The sequence below is a fragment of the Triticum dicoccoides genome, chromosome 7A (assembly GCF_002162155.2).
Source record: "Triticum dicoccoides isolate Atlit2015 ecotype Zavitan chromosome 7A, WEW_v2.0, whole genome shotgun sequence".
NCBI classification, from domain to species: domain Eukaryota; kingdom Viridiplantae; phylum Streptophyta; class Magnoliopsida; order Poales; family Poaceae; genus Triticum; species Triticum dicoccoides.
Window position 1 is genome coordinate 615,422,769 of NC_041392.1, and position 10,230 is coordinate 615,432,998.

Genomic DNA, 10,230 nt, shown 5'->3' on the forward strand with positions numbered 1-10,230 from the left:
TCCACGCCAAGTAGAGTCCCATCCGGACACGGGACGAAGTCTTTAATCTCGTATCGTCATAGTCCAACAGTCCGGCCAAAGGATATAGCCCGACTGTCCGGAGACCCCCTAATCCAGGACTCCCTCAATAGGGGATCGCAACAGTTTTCGAGGGTAGAGTATTCAACCCAAATTTATTGATTCGACACAAGGGGAGCCAAAGAATATTCTCAAGTATTAATAGTTGAGTTGTCAATTCAACCGCACTTGAAAGACTTAATTTCTGCAGCAAAGTATTTAGTAGCAGAGTAATATGAAAGTAATGGTAACGGTGGCAAAAGTAACAGTATTGGTTTTGTAGTGATTGTAACAGTGGCAACGGAAAAGTAACTAAGCAAAGATCAATACGTGAAAAGCTCTTAGGCAATGGATCAGTGATGGATAATTATGTCGGATGTGATTCCTCATGCAATAGTTATAACATAGGGTGACACAGAACTAGCTCTAGTTCATCAATGTAATGTAGGCATGTATTCTGAATATAGTTATACGTGCTTATGGAAAAGAACTTGCATGACGTCTTTTGTCCTACCCTCCCATGGCAGCGAGGTCCTATTGGAAACTAAGGGATATTAAGGCCTCCTTTTAATAGAGTACCGGAACAAAGCATTAACACTTAGTGAATACATGAACTCCTCAAACTATAGTCATCACCGGAGATGGTCCCGATTATTGTCACTTCGGGGTTACCGGATCATAACACATAGTAGGTGACTATTGACTTGCAAAATAGGATCAAGAACTCACATGTATTCATGGAAACATAATAGGTTCAGATCTGAAATCATGGCACTCGGGCCCTAGTGACAAGCATTAAGCATAGCAAAGTCATAGCAACATCAATCTCAAAACATAGTGGATATTAGGAATCAAACCCTAACAAAATTAACTCGATTACATGATAAATCTCATCCAACCCATCACCATCCAGCAAGCCTACGATGGAATTACTCACGCACGGCGGTGGGCATCATGGAATTGGTGATGGAGGAAGGTTGATGATGACGATGGCGACGGATTCCCCTCTCTGGAGCCCCGAATGGACTCCAGATCAGCCCTCCCAAGAGAGATTAGGGCTTGACGGCGGCTACGTATCATAAAACACAATGAATCCTTCTCTTTGATTTTTTTCTTCCCGAACGTGAATATATAGAGTCAGAGTTGAGATCGATGGAGCCTCAGGGGGCCCACGAGACAGGGGGCGCCCCCCGCGCCCCCACCCTCGTGGACAGGGTGTGGGCCCCTGGTGTTGATTCTTTCACCAGTATTTTTTATATATTCCAAAAATATTCTCCGTGAAGTTTCAGGTCATTCCAAGAACTTTTGTTTCTGCACAAAAATAACACCATAGCAATTCTGCTGAAAACAGCATCAGTCCGGGTTAGTTCCATTCAAATCTTGCAAGTTAGAGTCCAAAACAAGGTCAAAAGTGTTTGGAAAAGTAGATACGATGGAGACGTATCAACTCCCCCAAGCTTAAACTGTTGCTTGTCCTCAAGCAATTCAGTTGACAAACTGAAAGTGATAAAGAAAAAAATTTACAAACTCTGTTTGATCTTGTTGTTGTAAATATGTAAAGCCAGCATTCAAGTTTTCAGCAAAGATTATGTACTAACCATATTCACAATAATATTTAGGTCTCATGTTTACTCATATCAATGGCATAATCAACTAGCGAGCAATAATGGTAAATCTCGGATGACAACACTTTCTTAAAACAATCATAATATGATATAACAAGATGGTATCTCGCTAGCCCTTTCTGAGACCGCAAAACATAAATGCAGAGCACCTCTGAAGATCAAGGACTGACTAAACATTATAATTCATGGTAAAAGAGATCCAGTCACGGTCCTACTCAATGTGAACTAATAGTAATACATGCAAATAATAGTGGTGCTCCCCAACTGGTGCTTTTTAATAAGAGGATGATGACTCAACATAAAAGTAAATAGATAGTCCCTTCTCAGAGGGAAGCGGGGATTTGTAGAGGTGCCAAAGCTCGATTTTGAAATAAAGATGAATAATATTTTGAGTGGTATACTTTAATTTTTAACATAACAACCGAGAGATCTCGATATCTTCCATGCTACACACATTATATGCGGTTCCCAAATAGAATGGTAAAGTTTATACTCCTCCTACCACCAACAAACATCAATCCACGGCTTGTCCGAAACAACGGGTGCCTCCAACTAACAACAATCTTGGGGGGGTTTTGTTTTCAATTATTTTAATTTAAGCATGGGACTGGGCATCCCGGTTACCAGCCATTTTCTCGTGAATGTGGAGCGGAGTCCACTCCTCTTGAGAATAACCCACCTAGTATGGAAGATATAGACAGCCCTAGTTAATACATGAGTTATTCGAGCATACAAAACAGAATTTCATTTGAAGGTTTAGAGTTTGGCACATACAAATTTACTTGGAACGGCAGGTAGATACCGCATATATGAAGGTATGGTGGACTCATATGGAATAACTTTTGGGGTTTATGGAAGTGGATGCACAAGAAGTATTCCCGCTTAGTACAAGTGAAAGCTAGAAAAAGACTGGGAAGCGACTAGCTAGAGAGCGACAACACTCATGAACATGCATTAAAATTAATCAACACTGAGTGCAAGCATGAGTAGGAATTTTTTTGAAATTACCGTGTTCCCCAACAGGATTATCATGATGTGCACTACCCGAGGGCCCAGAGATACCTCTCCGATACTCGGAGTGACAAATCCTAATCTCGATCTATGCCAACCCAACAAACACCTTTGGAGACACCTGTAGAGCATCTTTATAATCAGCCAGTTACGTTGTGACGTTTGATAGCACACAAGGTGTTTCTCAAGTATTCGGGAGTTGCATAATCTCATAGTCAAAGGAATATGTATAAGTCATGAAGAAAGCAATAGCAATAAAACTTAACGATCATTATGCTGAGCTAACGAGATGGGTCTTGCCCATCACATCATTCTCCTAATGATGTGATCTTGTTCATCAAATGACAACACATGTCTATGGTCAAGAAACTTAACCATCTTTGATTAACGAGCTAGTCAAGTAGAGGCATACTAGGGACACTTTGTTTTGTCTATGTATTCACACATGTATCAAGTTTCCGGTTAATACAATTCTAGCATGAATAATAAACATTTATCATGATATAAGGAAGTATAAATAACAACTTTATTATTGCCTCTAGGGCATATTTCCTTCAGTCTCTCCCGTATGTAGCCTTCTACTTTGTGCCAATTGTTACACCAGGTGAAAGGATCACCCACATATCCCAAATCATCCAAAGCACACCCCTCCAAGGTCCTCCGAAACGTATCCATACACCCATCTCCGTGGTTGCATGAGCTCGGCGTTGCCTTCCCCTCCCCTGCTTCCCCCGAGTCCAGTTGAGGGGAAACGACCTAATCGGCCATTCCTATCGGGCCTGACTGGAAGGTGCTTTAAAGTTCGTGCTATGCAGACCAAACAGTGAATGCAGGTAACAAACGACCAATTTTGTCCCGTGCGGGCCTGGTTGGGCTCTATGCAGACAACCAAACACGCCCCATATTGTCCCGCTTTTTGAATTCATACATGAATCTCCAAGACATGTCTTCGAATTCCTGCAATTTTTCTGTTCATGTTTCTTTGTTCTTATCCAGTGTTCCAAATAGGTCCTAGAAAGGCATAAGGGAAACACAAGATTTATATGTTATACACTCTTGAATTATGCACAATTAGAAAGCCACGGAAATTGACATCAGAGCGTGCTCGACACGATATAGAAAAAAACATACAAATTATAGCATGAGGTATGAGTGAATGAATTATCTCTTTTTAAAATTAGCTTTGAGGGGAAGAGGGACCGAAAAGGCTGACCAAATTGCATGAGACTGAGAGGATGGCCGGCCACAGCCACACTCATACATGGTCTAGACACCTACTCCCTGTCTCCCTCCATCCGGTGAAGAGTGTACGTTTGGCTTCAAAATTTGTCCACAAAAGAGTGTACTTTTATTTTTCCAATGCACTTTAAAGTAGAAAAAAATGCTTCTCTCTCATCACACAGTAATCAAGACCAATAACAATCTACACATGGTTTTCTTAATTTCTACATGCACTTAGCTCATTGTGGGTTGGGTAATTAAAGAGGAGAGAGATGGTGGCTTGCATCTTTCAAATGCATTTTTTTGCTTCACTCCATAATTAGTCCTAAAATCTCTAGATGCACACTCTTCACCGGACGGAGGTGATAGAATCTGTTGTTCCAGTGGGCATGGGGATTCCGGTAGTAGTGGTGGTAGGTATTACCTTTTCCTTGTGGCTCGAGGAGCTCCTGGTGCCGGCCATGGTGGCGGTGATGGCAGAGAGTAGTGGTTGTGGTGCTTCCCATCAGCACTGCACTAACCCAAGATTGGTAGGGGATTAGGTGGGGTGTATGGTGTTGCGACGAACCTCGTGGTGCGAGCCACCGACCCCCACCTCTTTATATAGTGCAGGTGACAGGGGCCCGTCAACCATAGTGGGTTGAGCGGCCCCGATCAGGGCGTGGATCTAAGGGTCCGGTGGGCCGTTGGGCCCACACGGTGGAGATCATCTAACATTCTCCCCCTTGATATCAACTTTTACTTTTGACCTTATACTTTTACTTTACTCATTTCATAACAGATCAATACATAGAACATGTTTCATCGTCACAGCTCAATTGCCGATAGAATCAGACAGCCACAACGTACCTCACCATACCATAAAACCCATGTCGACTGTGTGTTCTCCAAACACACTGGGCGGTAAGCCTTTAATAAGCAGATCTGCAAACACTGTCTGTTGCTTTTATGCTCCAAGCATTTCAACATAATTTCGGACTTTCTCCTGAACAATGTACAACTTTGTGTCAATGTGTTTGGCACCACACTTGACTTGTTGTCATAGGAGTGAATTACTTAAATGGTTATCGCTGCTGTCAACCATTATCAACTCCGGGTACAGGTTTCCATAACGATTTTGCCTGTCCCTCAGCCTCATATCATGTTATACTTTATATTCGCATCACATTGATGATAAATGATTCATTCTATAGAGTTTTTCCACACAAAAACTCCTAATGTGAAGGTCAGCGACAATTGTGGATTTCGCTGTACATTTCAAAAGTTTTTTATCTTTGTACTCACAACCTTTTGAGAGCACTTGTTTCTTTCAGCATGAGGCTGATATCTTTGACTCCATTCGATCGATTTAAATATGTACTGGACATTGCCAAAACAACCCGGATATGTGAACTATGTCATGGTAATGTTACACTTTTGCATTCATAAAGCTTCCAACAGCTGAAGCATATGGTACCATATTCATTTGGTCTATTTCACATTGACTCTTGGAACACTAAAGTTCCCAAAATCATTACCCTTTACTATAAGAACAGGCATAGGTTTTCTCACATTCATACTTTGCACACTTTTTAAAGTATGCTCATGCCACACTCCTAATACCCCTTGTATTCTTTTCTTGGTGAATCTCAATAATTATAACAAGAGTCACTCTACTGAGAACATTCTTTTGAACTTTGAGAACAAGAACTTCTTTTCTCCTGCTGCAGTAGATTGACATCACCACTAGCAAGTAGGACATCATGCACATGCATAGGATTAGGAAATGAATTTCCCATTCTATAACTTTGCACGAATACAATTGTCCTCTCATTTTATTTAACACAAAACAACATTTGATTGCTTTAGTCCATAAAAGACTTCTTCAGGCAGTATCCCATGTGTTCTTTACTTTCATCTGATGTAACTCAGATCATAATATCTTTCATCTGAAGTAACTTAGATCATGATGTGCTACCAACACTCATTGTAATCTATTCAGTGCAAAATGCGCAAAAACCTTTTGATTTAAGTCGTGTTTTACACCTTTACATATTTCCTTTGGAGTCACATTGTCCTTGTAGACTCTTTACAGCCTACTGTTTTGGCTCCATTGGAAATTACTCATCAGTCCCAAACATCGTCGGGATTCACCAATTTTATTTCATCTCATATAGTCTCTTATCATTTAGACAAACAGACACTTCTCAAAACTCGATTGAGCAATTTAAATGAGGTGGGATCAACCTCCATTTGAATTTCACTAACATAAACTTTATAGTAATCAGAAGTATCTGATTTTCTCATTCCTTGAGACCATATGTGTCTCAGGTACTGGCACTTCTTTCATATGGGGATGTTGTTGTTCTGTCATTGCCAAGAGGCAAATTAATTGCATAGTCTTTCATTTCCAAGAGGCAATGTGTTTTATAGGGACCTGTATCACAAGATCCATGTTTACTCATTCCTCCTTTATAGAGCTAACAACAGGTGTTGTATAGGTCATACAACATGCTCCCCCAGATTGCTCCATCTTCACTAAAAATGGCGTATCTTTAAACTTTATTATTTGGGTTTATTCTATTAAAACTTTCTTCTTTATGGCACTTTAAGCACCGTCTTAGTATTCCTTAGTCTGCTTTCGGAACTGTAAAAGATCCAGGAATACAACTATTTCTTTTCTTTAGGGGTATTAATATGACCGTCGTACTCCCCCAGACGATCACATTCTTCATCACATTATCTAAAGTATAGGGGAGTTTCATCATTCTTAATTTATCTCATATTTCTTTCTCCCCCTCGAAATGTGGCAAGAACTTTTCTGCCACAATTTCGAAAACCATTCATAACTCTTGTGAATTAAGGAAACTTCGATTATCTACTTCATTCATCAGATTACTTCATACGAAATGAAGTTATCTCTTCATACAAAATGAAGTTATCTTTTAACTAGTACGGGAGTACTTTTTCCTCATTCCATTTCAGGAACTCAACAGAGTCCTTTATCATTAGTACTTTTGCAAGTCACACATGCATATCATTCTTATCTTTAGGTTCGTCTGTAAATTTTATTCTCTTTGGATTTATTGAGTGCTTAATGACCATTACACGTAAGGTGTATGATCGATACTAGGAAAGCATAATAGCTACTCTATACTTTTCTCCCAGAGTGGGACACATTAAAAGCACATGAGTTATCATATCTTTCTTCTGTCATACAGGATAAGTCCTTTGACAGAATTTCTCCCGCCATACGAGATTTTTGACATAATATTATGTCAACTTTACCCCGTTACTCAGGTATTTTCCCATACTTTTCCCGCCATACGGGTTTTATCATAATCATCTTTTCCCGCCATGCGGGTAATTCCCTGTAAGGGACATAAATGCCAGAATTGGCTCTTTTGACTGCATTATTCAATCATCACATTTAGGAATAGATCCTAATGCTCTTTGACACACATGCTTGATCCGACGTTGGTCAAATTAAACATGCATGTTGCTTGTTTCATCTCAAATCATGTTGACTGAAAAATCTTCTTCATAGAGAGTACATGAAAGACATTCGTCAACCAAGACTCTCAATGATCTATCTCTTTTCTATTCTTGGATAAATATCCAAGAATTTTTCTTTTTGAAGCCATTCTTTAGAGAGAACATACTCCCTCACGTTATGACCTTTCTTGGTCATCTTTCGGGTCACAAGTACCCAACCATTCGCTTTCACAAATGAAAGCATGGAACACTTTTAGTCCGAGAAAAATTATCCAATAATCAACAATAATGAGCATAAAAATAACCCATGTTGGTCTGGTTAAAAATATGCACATCAAACTTTTAAAACTTTCGTTTATATTCTAAATCACCGTTGGGCAAAATTAGAATAAAACATCATCCTTCTACATTAATTCCATATCACCGTTGGGCGGAAATGGAAATAATGCATATAACTCATAAACAATGTGATGATAGTATTTCTATTAAACAACTTTGCTAAGAAATAATCATCATCAACAACTTTATTGCAGCGGGAACAAGAAAAATACATTTCTCTAGCTCAAGAGCATTTCTTGATCTTTATCTGTTCTTTGAAAATTGATCACTTTGATACAAAATTTATTAGAGATTTAAACTTTGAACATAAGACTCATAGAATTATAGTACTGTTATCATCAACGTTGGTCTGAAAATAACAATACCATATTTTAACTTTAAAACAAATATCTTTCTTTTGTCATAGCAAAAACTATCTGCATCTTATTTCACCCACAGGGGAAAAACATTGCTAAGAACAGTTCTTCCAATTAAACCCTGTTGGTTCCAATTTAATTGGAAGATAAAACTTTTTCTTTGCAATGGAAACTTTACAATAGTCTATTCAGAAACAATTATGTACTCTTTACTCTCTAAGTAATTTTAACCGTCTGGTTCAAAACTGCATTAGAGAAGCAACAATTTAATCTTTTACTTTAGTTCTATTAAAAACACTTTTTTTATTTGCAGCGGAAAACCATGAATAAAAAATTCATGAACTTTTTACTTTTCAGAAGTATTTCTTTTACTTTTCTGTTTTCTAATCAATTATCTCGATGGTTCAAATTGACTAGAGATTCAAACTGTACAAAAAAACAAACAAAAACAACAGCCCACCGCTTCCGGCCCAAAAGGGCCTGCAGGCGGGCGCGCTCAGCTGCGCGGCTGCACCTCCGCCCTATTGGGCCCATCGGCCCACCAGGGCAGCGCGGCTGCGGCCTGGCGCTCTATGCTTTTGGCCCAAAAGGCACGGGCGAGACTAGGTTTTACATCCAGGCCGTTCAAGGCGATCAGACGGTCGAGCATGGATATCGGTTGAACAAAACCGGGATAGAGTTCCCCGATACCGAACCCTGGCCCCCATTCGAGTCTGCCTCTCTCGATCTCTCTTGCTCCTCTTTGCGTCTCGCCCACAGCGGCGGTCAAGGTCCAGGTCGTCGGGCCACCGCGCGAGGCTCGATGTCGGCCGCCGGCGACGGCGTCCACCAGCGCGCCGTGCGAGACCGGCCACCTTCTCTTCCTTTCCCCTTGCCATTTCACTCATCGCGCGCCCCCGCTCGCCTTCTCGCTCGCGACGGCGGCCTCAGTCCATGTCGCCAGGCCACCGCGCCGCGCGCAGCCGCCGGCGACGGCCACCTCGCCGCGAGCCTTTCTTTCCCTCTTTTCTGTCTCTCCCTTCCACCAATACGTAGCAGAGAGAGAGTGAGAAGCTCGACAGCGGAGCGGTCGACGATGGCGCCGTTGCCATCCCTTTCGCCGGTCGCGCGTTCCCTTACGGTGAGCGCGCCGCCGTCGAAAGGTTTGGCCGCGGTGCCCTTTGCCCCTCTCGGGGTGGTTCTTCGTCCGGCGCCTCGGCTTGCCGATGCGCGCCCGGATCGAGAGGAACGGGGCGGCCATGATGGCGGCGCTACTTTTTCCGGTTTGGATTCGTTCTTTCCCCTGTCGATTAGGGTTCCAGGGGAGGGGGTTTCTTTTCCGGGATTAGAACTCCCGTTTCCTTTTCCTACCGAAAATCCTAAACCAATCTGGCTCTAATACCATTGATAGAATATGTTGTTCCAGTGGGCATGGGGATTCCGGTAGTAGTGGTGGTAGGTATTACCTTTTCCTTGTGGCTCGAGGAGCTCCTGGTGTCGGACATGGTGCCGGTGATGGCAGAGAGTAGTGATTGCGGTGCTTCCCATCAGCACTGCATTAAACCTAGATCGGGAGGGGATTAGGTGGGGTGTACGGTGTTGCGACGAATCTCCTGGTGCGAGCCGCCGACCCCCACCTCTTTATATAGTGCAGGTGACAGGGGGCGTCAACCATAGTGCGTTGAGCGTCCCCGATCAGGGCGCGGATCTAAGGGCCCGGTGGGCCGTTGGGCCCACACGGTGGAGATCATCCTAACAGGAGGGAGTACGGGTGAAAGCTTGAGGCAATTTCAATGAAAAATATATCCTTGTAGATTCTATGTAAATCTGGCGAAATCAAATGGCCTACGCTAGAGGATTTCTCAAAGACTCAAATTCTACGAGAGAGAAAGAAACGTGGTTGGTTATCTTGAACAAAAGAAGGCTTTACTTTATTGTTATTTTTGAGACACACACACAAAAAGAACCTTTAATGCGTGTGGTGATATAGCAGACAGACGAATCGGTCGATTATCCCATCATTAACTCGTCGGTCCTGGTCCAGTTCACTTGGCATCATTGGATCGTGGCAAAGCCATCAATGCAATGCACTGCAATGGATCATGTCGACGGGCCATGGGAATGATGCTGCGACTGCTAGAGAGGTTGATCATGGCCCAATCGTAGCA